This window comes from Cupressus sempervirens, chromosome 3 (genome assembly GCF_028749045.1).
Source record: "Cupressus sempervirens isolate cs-2001-9-10 chromosome 3, ASM2874904v1, whole genome shotgun sequence".
Lineage (NCBI taxonomy): Eukaryota > Viridiplantae > Streptophyta > Pinopsida > Cupressales > Cupressaceae > Cupressus > Cupressus sempervirens.
In genome coordinates, this window is record NC_143120.1 from 1,090,926,769 (window position 1) to 1,090,944,044 (window position 17,276).

The window sequence follows — 17,276 nt, forward strand, 5'->3', positions numbered from 1 at the left end:
CTAAACAAACTGTCAGCCTTGTAGAGAACCATCTAGGATGTTAATGTGCTTGAAGTGACTGAATGAAACATTTGTAGAACACACACACTCCTTGGCGCAAGTATCACATTCTGGGAATCAAAACTTCTATCTGGTTGTTTCTATCTATTGCTTGGTCTTTTACTTATTGAATGAATGTTTGCCAAACTTGGTCAATCCTAGCTTAGGGTACACTTAGCATAGTCACTGCCTATTCCAGAAGTTGAACAAGTTGAAGCAAAATAACTGAGGTCTCTCAAAGCCAAGCAGATTCAAGAATTGATGTCAGAGCAACCCAAACCCAAACAGAAGTTCCACAAAGTTAAACTCAAACCATCTCAGGCATACCAAGAACTTTTAGCCAAGAGAAGGGAACTAACACCAAGTCCTCGAATTGCCAAACTCCACAAAGTAGAGGACAAAGCTACCAACAAAGCACTTCAAGAGGCCTGGTTAGAGCGCACCATAAAATTTAGCCAAAATCTAGGAGTTAATCCTGCTTATGCCTTACCAACTAGGCATGATTTCTATGATTAGACCCCCTTGTTTCTCCACATCTTCTTGGATAAGCTTCACTTTAGAGTTATCTTTGTAGAAAAGCTAGCCATTTTAGGTTATCCCCTTAAGAATTATTAGCTCATTCATCTCATTTAAAACCAAACCATCTAGCCAGCAATCAAAACCTCACATCCAAGCCTTCAAAATTGTTGTCACTTTTGCCAAAAGTTTGCCACTCCTAAAATCTTCCAAATCCATCAATCTCACCAAGGTTATCCCTTTGACAGAGCTTTGTCTAGGGTAATCTAGCTTTGTCACTTGTTATCCCTCATCACCTTGAGCTAAAGGTTGGGATCCACAAGTGGTCAATCTCGTGTTCTTCCTAAAGGATCATCAGTCTATCCTTAAGTTGACACAATCACCACCAAGCTTGCACATAGGAAAGCAGACCTTTCGTGCTTTGGCAACATATCTTTGAAGTTAGAATCTCCAACCCAATCCTCCTTAGGTTTTGTCATATAGCTTTGCCTTAACCTAGGAAATCATTTGCATAGAGAATCCTTTCCCCTTTTGCATCCATCAGCATTATTGCATCTCATCCCTAGGAGCATTTTTCATGCCACCCATCACTCACTTAGCCAAGAAGAAAGAAACAATAGAGCCCTATCATTTGGATCGAATAGACTCACCCCCCTTGAGCACTCAGCCATCCTTCAGCCTAGAGAAATCTATGCCATCATGTACTGACATTGAAGCTTTCATGAACCAACTAGGAAATGCAGTATTGGTAAATGCCATTATAGACAAGAACAAAGAGACAATCATGGCTAATTTTCGAAGGGACAATGTAGGAATCTTTCACTTTGGAAGACCCCCTCCATTATTAGATCCATCTCACCCATTTTTTGGGCACCTACCACCACCCATAGGCTCTTATGATCCTAATTATCCTCAATATATGCCAAAAGAAGAGCCTCTCGCCAATCCATATGATCCAACAGACCCAAACATACCATCATCCACCAAGTTGAAATCTCCATGCCACAAGCCAACCCAGCCACCACCACTCCATCCTTGGTTCATACCTCTCCGCTCCAAACCCCCTTTACCCAAAATAGCTCACCATTCACCCCATTCACTATTGATGATGCTGCTCCCCAACCCAGCCTTCCAAATCCACCCATCTCCCAAATCAGTGCTAGCATCTTTGGCCAACCTCAGCAATATACAACAGGGATGCCACCCATGGGGCCAAGTAATCAACCTTTCATCACCCCTAGCTTGTTCACTATAGCCCAAAGCACAATCCTATCATTTCCATTAGGTCTTGGGAGCTCAGTGCCATCAGCCACAAATCCACAAGCTACTACCCTCACTCCACAAAGCTATCAAACCCCAAAATCTACTACCAATTTTCTACCAAGCTCCCAAATAACCCCAGCTCTCGCCACCACTCTACCAAGCTTTCAAATCCAGCCACCAAGCTATCAAACCCCATCAGTTCCATTCCCAAGCTTTCAATTCCCACCACCTCCACCACCAACTAATCCATTACCTATTATTACCAACTACTTTTCAATGCCACTTCTAGGAGGTAATCCACCAATCCAACCAACCACCAATTATTTGCAGGTACCATCCCAAATGGGGGCACAGCCCACATACCTTGATCAAACCCCACAAGCCCCCCGATCCTTTTCCCAAGCTTCACAGCCATCTTATACCTTACCTCCACAAAGCCATTCATTTATCCCACAGCCAGCTTATGTTCCTCAATCCCAACCTCAAATCCCATATCAATAGCAAGCCTTGCAGCACATGCAGCAATATGCGCCACCTCCCCCTCAACAACTCGTCATCCACCATGTAGCTACCCAAACAATGTACAATCCCTATCAGCAAATCCCTCATAGCCATCCGTATTCAGTGGCCCCATCTAGCGCATACCTACCTCAAGGCACTCCTACATTGGGGGCACCCCAGCCATCACCTATCAATTCAAAATGGGAGCAAATGAAGATAGCTCTGAAAGCCATCCAAGAAGGGAATGATCCGAAGACATTCAAGTTTGAGAATGTGTGTCCTTACCCATTTGATAGAGCCATTACCATGACACCATTTCTCAAACACTTTGAGGTACCCAAATTTGACAAATTCAGAGGAAAAGGAGACCCTGTCACACATATCAAAGAATTTTACATGCACTGCTAGGACATAGCATACAATGATGTCTTCCTCTTGCGCCTTTTTCCCAAAAGCTTGGCTTGACCAGCTCTTGAATGGTTTTATAGAATCCCCTATGGCACAATTAAAAACTTTGCTGAATTATCTGAGGCATTCGTAGCCCAATATGCCCATCTTGTTGAAACAGAGCTATCAATAGTTGACCTTGTCCACACTAAGCAAAAAGGTGGAGAAAGCCTTGTTGAATACCCATAAAGATGGCAAACCCTTACCACCCGCATATCCTGCACCTTGCCAGAGTGCCATGTGGTGAAAATGTTTATTGATAATGCCCATCCTAGCTTGGCTCACCACATGACCATGAACTGTTTGCAGACCTACAAAGATATCAAAGAGAAAGGAATGATCCTTGAGCAAGGACTCATTAAAGATGGTGTGGTCAATATTTACAAGGAAGCCAACCAAAATCAATCACATTCCAATGACAAGTCTAGGTATTGGAACAAAAACAAGCACGTTGCAACAGATGGCGTCACTGACACCGGACATGTGAATATTGTTGGTCCTTCTCAAAACTTGTCCAACCCACCATATCAACCAAACAATCAACAAGCTATCAATTACCAATAGCATAATCACCAGAGTTATCAAAACCACAATCCAAGACCCAACTTTCAAGGATCTAGCAATCAAGCTAATGCAATCAATGTAGCTGTAGGACAAAAGCTCAGATTCCAACCTGCACATAGAAATTATACACCCCTTGGTGAACCTTTGGTTGTCATTTTTGAGAAATTAATCAAGGAAAACCTCATCAAATTTCCTCCTACCCAGCAAATTGACCCAAGCCAATCTAAAGCTGCATGGTACAAAGGTAATGAGTACTGCAAATTTCATAGGGTAAAAGGTCACACTACCCTTAGATGCACGAAACTGAAAGACTATGTGCAAGACCTCATTGCTCGGAAGGAAATCACTGTTGGTGCCCAAACCTCTCCCAATGCAGGCTTACAGATCTATCAAAATGCTTTTCCTCCACACCACAACCAAAATCCTAGAAAAGCACCTATCCAAACCAACAACAACAACACCAACAACCGTCAGCCAAACCAATAGCATGGGAAGAACAATGACCACACTTCATCCTATATAAAATATGGTAGCCTTATAGGTTGTATATCCAAGAAAGAGCCTTCTATCAATGTTATCAATATCCAAGGACCAAACAATGAGTGTGCAGTCACCACTCGAAGAGCGCAATTTAACATCGCAAGCCCACCCATTCCACCAGCACCATCAGCTCCATCAAAAAGCCAGTGCAATATCTTGGAACACCTTGGGAACATGCCAGCCCAAATCTCCATTTTAGACCTTCTTCGCACTAGTCCTGTGTACAAGAACATCCTTGACAGTGCTCTCATAGAATCTCGTGTCCCTTCAGATATCAATGCTACTGATTTTTGTAATCTTGTTGGAAATCTATCCTCCTCATGTGCCCTATCATTCAAACCCACCGACATATCCGTGGTTGAGCCAGATCACACCCTTCCGCTTCACATAGCCATCATGGTATCCAATTTTGCCGTGAAAAGAGTAATGATAGATAATGGATCAGCCTTGAATATTTGCACCCTAAAATTCATAAAATAAGCTAGGTATACTGAGGCAAATATCATCAGTGAGGTTATCACCATCAAAGCTTATGACAACTTGGAAAGAACCACAGAAGGAACTATTTTGCTGCCAATCAAGGTTGGGCCAGTCATCCAAGAAACACTCTACCATGTTATTGATCTAAACCTACCATTCAACATCCTCCTTGATCACCCATGGATTCATGCCATGAAAGCCGTTCCATCCACTTACCATTAGTGCATCAAATTTCTGCATGAAGGCACTGAGGTAACCATCCATGCCGATCCAGAACCCTTTGCTTACTGCAATGCGGTTGAAGCTTCATATACAAACCATTGCCCTGGAATTGATATCGGCACATCCATTGCCAACTCATCCCACACTTGTAATGACCCAAAAACCATCCTCGCCTCTATCCTATCTACAGTGAAGATTAATAACAAGGGCTATGGAGAGTATAGTCTGTCAGATGCATTTGTTGTCGAGGCACTCCCACTTGATCCACATGCCCATGGACGACTGACATATCAAAAAGCTAAGGAAATTCCACCTCCTCAATACAAACAGTTTGGCCCAACAACCTTTGTATCCTTGAAAATCCCTTTTCATGAGTAGCTCACTCCAGATATCAACAAATGGTTACATAAGGATGCATCTCAAAGGAATCAGGCACGCCTCAATCACTTCAGCCAGAAGTATCCCCAAGAACATAAGCTCATCACTGACAAATGGAACTATCAAGGTGGTGGTCTAGGACCAGAAGAAAGAGGCATACAGTGCCCCATTGACGCACACAAGTGGGAATCGAAGTCAGGTCTTGGCTTTGGAATACCCACAACTGAGGGCACCAATATGAATGGTCACGCTTTTTTGAACATTCACCATGACCTTGTCGAAATCGAAGACATTCCTGAGGAAGTTGAAAAGAGAGCCTACGATGATATCTGAGACCAAATCTCCCTCGGAGACTCTGTTCTCCAAGAACTATCCATCCACCTCATTGACCTATCACTCACCCATCCACAACTCATAGATTGGGACCGACCAACCAAGCGTCATACACATTGATGAGTTCACATCAGAGGAAGTGCTTCTAAGATTCATGGGAGCTGAAACACCTCACAAGAAAACAAAGCCAGATTATGCCTATATCTACAAGCTAGATCCCAAGGGGTATTTTGGAGAAAATCCCCAACCTAGTTCGGATACACCCAAAATTGGAACTAAGGTGAATCTAAGACTAGCTAAGGTAGCAAAGAGAACCCCTCAGCAAGAACATCCAGAGCCACAAGAAGAACATGAGGATTTAGCATTACCTCCTCAAGATAATCAACCAGAGATATCTTCTATTCTAATTGAGGATACTAGGGAAGTCAACATCGGTTCTTCAGAGAGCCCTAGGCTTGTTCACATTGTTGCATCCCTATCACAAGACCAAGCTGATCTCCTCTTTGAGGTCTTAAGAGAGAACATTGGCCGATTTGCATGGTCATATCAAGACATGCCAGGGCTTGATCCAAAGCTTGTAGTTCATCATCTTGCAGTCAATCCACAGATCAAGCCCGTCAGACAAAAGCTTAGAAAAATGCACCCCAAGGTGGCATTACTGGTCAAAGATGAGTTAGAAAGAATGTTAGCTGCTAAGGTTATCCGACCTATCGACTATTCAGAGTGGATCTCCAACATGGTCCCCGTCACTAAGCCTTCTAGTGACATCAGAATCTGCACTGATTTTAGAGATCTTAACAAAGCTTGTCCAAAAGATGATTTTCCCTTGCCCAACATAGATATGATTGTAAATCTTACAGCTGGACATGAAATTTTGTCCCTCATGGATGGATTTTCTGGGTATAATCAAATCAAGATTGTAGAAGAGGATCAGCATAAGATAGCATTCACTACCCCTTGGGGAACCTTTTGCTACAACATGATGCCTTTTGGCCTAAAGAATGCTGGGGCTACCTATCAAAGAGCTATGACAGCCATCTTTCATGATCTCATCCATAGCATTTTGGAGGATTATGTGGATGATATCTTGGTCAAATCTCATACCTTCATGGATCATCTTGCTGACCTAGAGAAAGTATTTGATAGGTTAGCCAAATATCATCTCATGATAAATCTCAAGAAGTGTGTCTTTGGGGTCACATCTAGCAAACTTCTAGGCTTTATAGTGTCTAAACAAGGTATAGAGATCGACCCCAAGAAGGTCAAAGCTATCTCAGACATGCCTCCTCCCCAGACACTGCGACAGCTTCGCTCTCTTCAGGGAAAGCTTTAATCTATCCGGCGCTTCATCTCCTAGCTTGCAGATAAGTGTACACCATTTTCACATTTACTAAAGAAGGATGAGAACTTCAAGTGGGATCCTTTATGTCAGCGCAGCTTCAGTCAGCTCAAGCAGTATCTCACCAATCCTCCTATCTTGGTTCCACCAATTCCTGGTCGTCCCCTAATTTTGTACATATCAGCAATGCCTACTACTCTAGGGGCACTTCTAGCACAACTCGATGACTATGGCAAAGAAAGAGCCATCTACTACATCAGTAGAACCCTAGTTGGTTATGAACTCAATTATACTCCTATGGAAAAAGCTTGTTTGGAAGTTTTTTTCTCAACTTAAAAGCTTCGCCATTACATGCTAAGTCATACCATCCAACTAGTCTCCAAGATTGACCCTCTCAAATATATGCTCTCCAGAATAGCACTTACAGGCCATTTGGCCAAATGGGTTATGCTCCTTAGCGAATTTGACTTCCAGTATGTGGACAGAAAGGCAATCAAAGGGCAAGCTATAGCAGATCACCTAGCTGATGCACCTCTAATAGATGCTTATCCGTTGATCACAGAATTTCCAGATGAGCATATCTGTCTAATCGAAGAACAACCCCCATGGAAACTTTATTTTGATGGCTCATACACATCTCATGGATCAGGGGTAGGAATATTGTTGGTCACACCTTACGGAGATTACATTCCAAAAGCCTTCAAGCTACAATTCCCTAGCACCAACAATATAGTTGAATATGAGGCCCTCATAGCAGGATTAAAGATAGCTGCAGAATGGAACATTGCTGAGCTACAAATCTTTGGCGATTCTCAGCTCATCATCAAGTAAACCCTAAATGAATATCAAACCAAAGATGAAAAGCTATTACCCTACAAAGAGCTAGTTGATCAGCTAACGCAGCATTTTACAAGGCTTCAGTTTACACAAGTGTCTCGAATATAGAACAAAGCAGTAGATGCTATGGCTACTATAGGCTCGCTCTTGGAAATTCCCCAAGTAGCTACATAGTATGAGTTTTTAGTGGAGCATCTCCTCACACTCGCCTATGCAAATGAGGATTCAAACTGTGTTTGTATCTTGGTTGGTCCCCAATCCCCTTGGTACCATGAGATTCATGCTTACCTTAACGATGGTATCATATCCCCTCACCTCACACGTACCCAACGCCAGAACCTCATCCAAAAATCATCCCGCTATGTTATCATAGCCAATACCCTATATCGTCGGGGTTATCACGATACTCTCTCTCGATGTTTAGACCAAAATGAGGCTGCGATGGTGTTAAACGAAGTACACTCTGGACTTTGTGGTGCCCACACGAGTGGTATTGTCCTAGCATGACAAATCCTTAGAGCAAGCTAATATTGGCCTACCATTGAAGAAGACTCCTGTGACTTTGTCAAAAAGTGTCTCCCATGTCAGCAGCATGCAAATCTTGTGCACGCTCCAGCATAGGATCTACAGCCTATTGCACCACCTTGGCCTTTTGCTTGTTGGGGCCTTGATCTAGTTGGAACTATCACACCCCTCTCATCTGATGGACATAAATGGATAATAACAGCTACAGACTATTTCACTAAATGGGTGGAAGCAGTCCCCCTAGTCTCAGCTACAAGATTTTAGGTCTCCAAGTTCATCTTGTACCACATTGTTTGCCGCTTCGGCATCCCATCCACCATCTTCACTGACCATGGAGGTAACTTTGAAAATCTCAACATGGAAGAATTATGCACTTCCCTCCGCATCCATCACTGCTTTTCTAGCCCATATTTCCCACAAGGTAACGGCCAGGCAGAGGTAACTAACAAAACCCTCCTCAAAATCCTAAAGAAAGTTGTCAATGATTTTGGCCATGATTGGCACCTACAAATAAATCCAGCCCTATATCGAACTTCCTTCCATACATCCACAGGCACAACTCCATACTCCCTAGTCTATGGTGCTAAAGCGGTGCTACCTATAGAGGTTGAACTTCCCTCCTTGTGCATATCTTTGCAAGGGAAAATATCAGATGAAGAATATAGAGTAGCTTGACTCACCCAGCTAGATCTCTTAGACGAGAAGCAACAACAAGCCTATGATCATCTCACAGTCTATCAAACTCATCTCAAAAGGAATTTCAACAAGAAGGTGCTTCCATGACACTTTCAGCCAGGTGACATGGTCCTCAAAGAAAATATGAAAGTCCAAATAGATCGAGAAAAGAAAGGCAAGTTTGAACCTACATGGCTTGGTCCTTATGTTGTCACTGCTTCCTTTGGCTCCGGAGCCTATCATCTATCTACAGCGAAAGGAGAACTCTTGAATGATCCTACTAACATCATTCATCTCAAGAAGTTCTATGCTTGAAGATCCTTGATATACCCTACTTTTGAAAAATACAAAAAAAAAAAAAAATAGTAAAGAGAAATAAGCGTCCAATGGTGAAAACTTGGCAATTCAAGCGCCTTGGATAGGTACCTTGGTGAAAACCTGGTAATTCAGGCACCTTGTGTACTAAGACTAATCCATTATCTATCACTATCCTATCCCTCATCCATTCACCCACTATCCCATAAAATAATTGCTTGTTCCCTTGGTGTTCCAACCAAATATCCAAAATCTAATGGAGCTTGTAAATACCTCCTGTACAGCTTGTAAAATCTTGTACCAAAGTTTGTATTATACCTTGTAAATCTTGTACCATACCTTGTATATCCAAATCTTGTCCAAAGTTTGTACCATATTCCAGCCTATAAATAATCTCGTATCCTAGCTTGTATACTATCACATGCACACACAAAACCCCATTTTCAATTAAGCTTTTTGCAAACCATCTACCTATCCACCTATCACCTATTATAGACATCCCATCCTTCACAAACATTTCCATCTCACAAAAACCAAAACATGAACAAACTTGTACATTTGTAACATATCTTGGTCCATCAGCTTGTACATCCTCTTTAGCTTAGTACCATTGTATGTATCCAGCGTTCGTGTCAGTTTGTCCTTTATCAACATTTTGTACCCATCGCACATCTTGGTTAGCTATTCCAATGCATCCTTTAGCTAGATTTCCTGTCATCAAAGTGTTATCTTTCTTAGTTTAGCTTGCCAGATGCATTGCTCATCCAAATCCACCAGCTTAGGTGCTCTCCGATAGGTCCTTGCAGGATATAGCTTTTCTCATGTCTGATCTTGGTTTGTTAGTACCTCGTCCTACCCAGCTCATTGGCAAACGGTTCTCTTTTGGATTTTTGCTTTCTTTTGATTTGGACTCTTCCCTGTTGGGTCTTGAAATATCTTTTCCAAGAAATCTCCTTGTTCCCTCCTCAAGGTTTCCACGATCTTCCATATCATGGTATACTGCAAATTGGGCAGTCAGAGCATAAGGTCTTGATCATGTCTTTTGTTTGTTTTTCTTTTCTGCTTGTGGGTTACCCAGTGTCAGTTCCACGCTGCTTCCTTTAGGGATCATGTGTGATGCTGGGGCAATCCTTGCATGTTTGTTTTGAGTTAGTTCGTCAGTCCTCTGGACAGTTGGTGAAAAGGCCTTGATGTTCTTGGTAACCTTGGAAATTAACCAACAGTCCTATAGCAAATCTAGTGCTCAACTACATAGTGGTACTTCTCTTTGAAGTATCCCCCCGCTCAAAAAGCTTCAATGGTTTCCCTTCATCTCCATTATCCCCCATCCATATCCAGCATCTATCTCTCCTACCCTAGCTTGTGCAACTGTATCTCTCAGAATCAATCATCGCTCTTAGCTTTAGAGATCCACAATCCTAGTCTTAGGGATCCACCAATCCAAATCAATCCACCAAGCCTCATCTTTCGAGATTCACAATCCTAGTCCTAGGGATCTTCGAAACCCATCTTCCGCCAATCTAACTCTTTGAAATCGTGTTGCATCAGCTTTTTTAATCCCCTCATCCATCTCCCCATCTTGGATTCCTTTTATAGCGCTCCGCTCCTTCATCCTCTGCAATCCCTGAGATCTTAAGCTTGCTTCCTCTTGTGCCTCTGATTCTCCTTTATCATTCTCCCATAGTGAGAGTTTGAGTTAACTAAACCTCTTCTCTTAAGCCAATCTGAGTCTTCTTGCTCATCTCGGATTCTTGTACTTTTCAAGAAGTTGTTGAGCCTCGCTTTCTCTCCTCATCGCCTTCTTGAGCGGGCATCTTGCAGTCCATTCTCTCCTCTTTTGCTCTAGCCTTAGACATCTTATTTTTGTATCTTTGATGTCATGCCACTTGCGGCATCACATTAAAGAGGGGCAAAATGTAGACACCTAAAAACCTTTAGAAAATAAAGTATTTTTATTTTCTGAAAAAGTCCTGATGACATCATCATTTATTAATTAATTATTTATTTAATTAATTTATTTATTTTTATGCCATTAAATCCCTTTATCTTAATTAAAAATATTTAATTAAGGAATCCCTCCCAAAAATGTTTAAATCTTATTTAAACATTATTTCCTTATTTATTAATTATTTAATTAATAAATTGACCAAAAAACCCAAAATAAATAAAAAATTTATTTTTTGCCCAAAACTTGGCCAATTTCCTTAAGACCACTAACCTCTTCCAAAATCTTCTAATCCTTCTTTAATTTTAATTAAAGGCTAATCCCATCATTTCCTACCCCTAATCCCAACTCAAAATATTTAATTAAGATTAAATATTAATCCTCATGTTTATTAAAAAAGTTTTAATAAATATCTCCTCAACCCAAACCCTTGAAATAAATAAAACTTTATTTATTTCCTAAAAATCTAATTTATCCTCATCCTAAGAAGTTCTAGACTCTTCTAGAAAGTCTTCATCCTCATCCTAGGAAATTCTAGACTATTCTAAAAAGTCTTTATCCTCATCCAAAGTCTAGACTCTTCTAGAAGATGTCTTTAAACCTAATCCTAATCCCCTCCTAACCTTGTCACATTCTCTAAACATGGGTTAAGACTTACTAACCCAAGCCAAAGTTAACAAATATCTCCTCCTTCACCCACCCTCATTAAATGTCATCCACTTGCCTATCCCTAAGCTAATCCTAAACCATCCTAATCCATCCTCTAATCATTTGCACAATCCTAAGCAAGCTTAAAACCCTCCTAATCAAGCCCAAGTCGAAATTGCTTTCATCTCCTTCAAAATATCTCAACCATAAAACTTTATGAAGCCCACTAGGCCATAAATGACTCTTCCAAGCCCTTTTATTTCTCTTACAAGTCATTATGAGGGTCTTTATGAAGATTTTATCCCTTGAGCCTCCTTTGTTGACTCATCCTTCCCCTTTCCTCCATCCTCTCACCCTGTGACATGTGTCACTCCCTGATTGGCTGTAAGGAAGCACAATCCATGTGCTCTCCTCTCATGCAATCTGAGCCCTCCATGAGCTTTTTCCCATCCTTGCATCTTAGCCCTCAATCCCTCAAGCCTCTTGCCTATAAATTGGATCCTTCCCCTTTGCAAAATAACACAATCCATGAAGTAAAGTCATAATGCCATTTTAAGAAGCCATTTTACATCAAAACCATACACTCACACCCAAATTCCAACTCCATTTGAAGCCCCTTTTGAAGCATAAGCTTGAGCATACATCCTATTTATTTAGACAAAGCCACTCAACAAGAGAGCTTCTTATTGAGAGAGCCCATTAATGGCTCATATTCTCAATTGAGAGCTCATCTTAGTCTATCTTGAAGTTTATGAATTTTGTTTAGTTTGTAGAAACTTTATTTAAATTTGGTTTCTATTAGCATACTAACATTGCTCATATACATTAGGTAACTTTTGACTAGAGTGTTTAAAGAATTTCAAAAAAAAAGTTAAAATTTTAGGGGGGACACACTTTGCACTATGTTATGTTTTTTTCTAAAAAAATAGTACCACTTTCTATAGTCCCCTTTTTTGAGAATCTAAAATTAAACCATTTTGAAAAAAAATTAGTAGTTTAGAAACTAGATTCAAAGGACTACTACTTTTGTTTTTGTCATATCTTAAAACTTCTAGCATAACTATCTTCAAATTCTTGTCGAAGTTCATAAATTGTTGATTTCAGAAAAAAAGTGGCCACTTATACCCCCATTTTGGCACCATAACTTGGTGCACTTATGTTGGGTTAGGAACATAGTTGAGATGAAAAAGGAATAGATAAAGAAGCCATTTAGAATGGATCTAGTTCCTTAGGCTATCCCCCCACAAGCCACAACAAAGCAAATCAAAGAAAAAGATGCAAAATTCATTGTACCAACCTTCCTGGCTCAACCCCTAGTAAGGCCAAAAATGCCTCATCAACATGAGCACAAGGTTGATTACTTTGGAGCTAATAGGGGCACAAAAAGGAAGAGAATATATTCTAAGGAAAGGGATTAAATAGCTCAAGCTCAAGAGTAGCAAGAATAGATACAATCTCAAAAAGATGAGCCTCAAGTTGAGCCTACACAAGAGCTACCCCAAGAACCACAAGCACCTCCATAGCTAGAAAAGCTAGAGGAAGCATAGGTAGAAAAGTTGAGTGTTCCATCAGTAGAGACTCAAGAGGAAGAAGCCTCCCCCTCTTCTCCACAAAAGGAAAGAATTGAATCAACTATGGTGGGAACACATGGAAGGAGACTAAAGAAGAAAAACACTATGTCACCACAAGTTCCTGAGACCATCCTAGAAGTAGAGGATGAAGAACAAGGGGATAAAGTTGAATTTGTCCCCTTAAGCCAAAGGACATGCTTGGCTAGGGCCATAGATGAAGGGATGAGAAGAAACTCCACAGTGACAACTCTATCTACTCCAGGGGAGCCTATCCAGGCATCAACATTAGAATATGAGAAATAAAAATGGGTAGACGATATGGAAGGTCAAGAAACTAATGTCTTCAACCTCTCTGTCTTTGAATTCATGCTAGTGGTAAATGAGATGGTGGGAAAGAAAATAAGATATACTCCCATGATTGAACCCTTAGGAGAGGACTAGAATAAATTGCTGCCTCTACCTCAAGGACCTCTAAGCATTCCACCACCACTATCTCAAGATTTGGCATTTTTGGATAAGGTTCAATGACTCCACTTCCCAAGCCTACACAGGAAGAATAAGCAATCGATGAAGCGGAGCTTGAAATGTCCCTTTCTTTGATTTTATATGATATTTCAAGCCTCAAATCATATCTTTAAAATCAAACAACCAATATTTCAAAGATCCACCAATTTCTCAATAAACCCCAAATCGAGTATGCCAAAAATAGTGCCAAAAGCTTCACAGCTTTACCTATTATTAATAAATCTGAAAGTGGACATTTTTACAAAAACTTTAGCAGCATAACAGCCTATAAAATGAAATTTCTAGATCTATATAACATGCACACAATAGCTCCCAAACGGAGGACAAAAACAATGCTCATCGGGCTCCCGAAAATAGCACAAAATAGCCAGGAATCACCACAAAAACTTAATAATCTATCACAGAAGTATAATCATATCTAAATAAATATTTTCAGCTCTATTTTAACATTTAAAATTTTGATATACAGCAGCAACCCAAACTGATATGAAATACTCAACTGGAAACACCAAACTCTTACAAAAAACACACCCGAAAACTCACAAATCTGCATTGTTCAGCACAAAGGCAAACTCTACATGAGCATGCACATGGAATGGCTTCAAAATCCCATACTTAGCCTTCTTGTAAACCTACAAACTCCTGTTCTTGGGTCTCCTTCTTCACAGGTTTGGCAGCCTCTGAAGAACAACAAAGCAATGCGCAAAAATCAAGTTCTGGAATGAGCCCAAAATGCCTCCAAACCCCTTAAAAGAGGGCATAACCCTAACTCACGTCCAAGAGGGGTTAATAAAACATATTTTAATAATAATTTTCATTTATTATTCCATTAGCTTCCAAAGATTATCCCCTTTTTCTGAAACTTCACCTTTTTGGGCCTACCTGCCTTAGCAAATATTATTATTTTTAATTATTTGAAAAGGGGACATGACAGAGCCCCAGTAGCTGCATGTTAATGAACCATCTAAGGAAGGGAAAATACTTGAATATCCTCAAAAAACTCCTTAGGATATAGAAGCTAGGACCTTAGCCCAACTAAACATAGATACTCAAACTGAAGATCTTTCTTCATGGGAGAAGACTCTAGATAGGACTGATAAGACTGTAGTAGGACCAAACTCTTTATCCAATTACATGTCTCCCATGGGGACCACACTGACATGGCTAATGAAGGAGGTTATGTTTCACCAAAGGAGATAGCTAGACCTAATAGCTAAGGAGGGAATGAAGGAATTAGTAAAAGTAATCAAGAATCTTGAGCCACCTATGGGTTGTTGGAGTTCTCTCTAGTAAAGAACATATCAAGTGAAATTAGACTTGATACCAAGAAACAAAGACCAGGGAAAAGCCTAAGGATGAGCTAAATCCTATGTTTAACAAGGTTAAATCTTAGTTTTGGATCAATTAATAGAATCAATAGGACTCACTTCACTTTAAGCTCTGCTAAGCCAAGGCAGGAAAACCTAAGGGATACATCTCAATAACTTAATTCTCTTCTGTGAAAGACTATCCCCTATAGTAGAAATGGTCAATTATCTTCTATGATTTGCTGACAAGTTTCCTGATTGCAGTAGCTAATTACAACCAAAGAAAGTGATTAGTAAACAAGCCATGACCAACACTATTATCTCTTCAACGTAAAGAAAAAAGGGTAAAATGATATTAATTGTTATATAAATGTCCTGCAGTTATATGAATATTCCAATATGCCTTCAAACCTCTAGATGGATCAATGTCTTATCCATTGGGCTATAGAGTGAATAGTTAGCAATTTAAACCCTTTTAATCAACATGTGATTAAAAAATTTAACATCAAACTCTTAGTTTCATTTTGATTCTTATCCTTCTCATAAACCCTAAACCTTATCAATTATAGAAAGCAATTACTTGATTCTATAAATCAGTAGTAATCAGTAAGAGATATACAATCATTTAAACTATATTTAACTAAAAAGATAATTTATCTACTCAGTCTCAAGGGCATGGATATATGAAAAAGAGACAAAACTTCAATGATAATGATGATTGAGAATAAATCCTCCTATTTCATTTCAATATTATTGATAAAACTCAAACTATAACACATAGAGAGACAACCATTTTTAGAATGTATTCCTTTTGTATTCAAAATATTCACTATCTTGGAAATCATTCAAGTAACTACAACACACTCCGGATGAACTGCAAGATAATAATATTGCATATCAAAAATTCTATAGACAACCGACCTCTACTTCTCATCTTGGGAATCCATAAATAGGATTGCAAGAAGCTACAGATGAGAGGAGGACACATGTCAAAATTTGAAAGGAACATTCTAACTATAGGAAGGTGAGCATAATAAATACATAAGATCAATCTTCCATAGTAATCGATCAAAAAGCAAGTAGCTGAGGAAGCAGAAAAATATTAATATTGAAGCCTTTGATCTTTTCTTTCCTTTGTACCTTTGCTGTAAATATATAGAATATCTTAGCTGCTTCTAGTTGGAAGGGCCTTTATTTCACCCACTGCTTCCCAAACATAAATTTCTCTCTTGGTGGGCTAGTCAATGTCCTTTACCCCTTGTAAATCTTGAGAAGCCTTGGTCCACCTGGGATCCATTATTGCCTTAGACTCAGTAATCCTTGTAAATCTTGAGTGGCCTTGGTCCACCTGGCATCCATTGTTTAAATTTATCTCAGCCTTGAAAATAGAATTGACTAAAAGGTGGAAAGGGGAATTTGAAGTATCTTCAAAAATTGTTGATGTAGACTCCCGGGTCAAAATGTCATCAAAAGAAGTTGACCACTCCTGCCAGTCTCTTACTACATTAGTAGTAGCCATAATTGATGGTATTCAAGGTTCCATTCCATCTGACAATATCCTCGACTTGTCTTGTATAATCTGTAACTTACCAGAAAAGAAGCCACTCAGTTCTTTTACCATTTCTAGGCTTTCCTTAATTGTGAAAATTTTATCTGGTAAGTCTACCTTCTTAGCCATCAACATTATTCTCATGAGAGATGGATTCATGTTGAATCACTACTCATGAAACATGGGTCAATGAGTTTGACTCAAAATCACACAGTTAAATCCTAATAGCAATATCATAGTTTGACTTGCTGTGGAAATTATCTACTACTTATCAATTATCAATCTATCCAAAAATTGCATGTAAGGTCCCTAAATGTTGAAAGTTGGAGTTAACCATGAAAGTGCTTCATCGCAAACTTGCTCAGCATTTTGCAAAGAAACAAAAGAGCTATGAGCCTGTTGAGATAGGTTCTTTAGAGTATCAACCCTATGGCTCATCATGGATCTAAGCATCCCAATCCTTACATCTCCTCCCTGGTGAACTAACTGAGTGTCAGTGCTTATCCTCCTAGGTTGTGAGGATTGCTCCTCTTCTATGTCCTCAGTTTGTACCAAAGCTTCAGCAGTATCCTTGGCTAGCACTAAAGTCCCTTGTCCCTCTTCTCCCTGAACTTGAGCCATTCTTTGTTTTGTTTGTACTAACTCTTCTTTAATGGATGCTACTTCATCCTCAAGTGCCCTAACCCTAGCTTCTAGTTCAGCAATTCTTTCTTTGTATACATGACTAGTTCTGAACTCATTTTCATAGAGCTTCTCA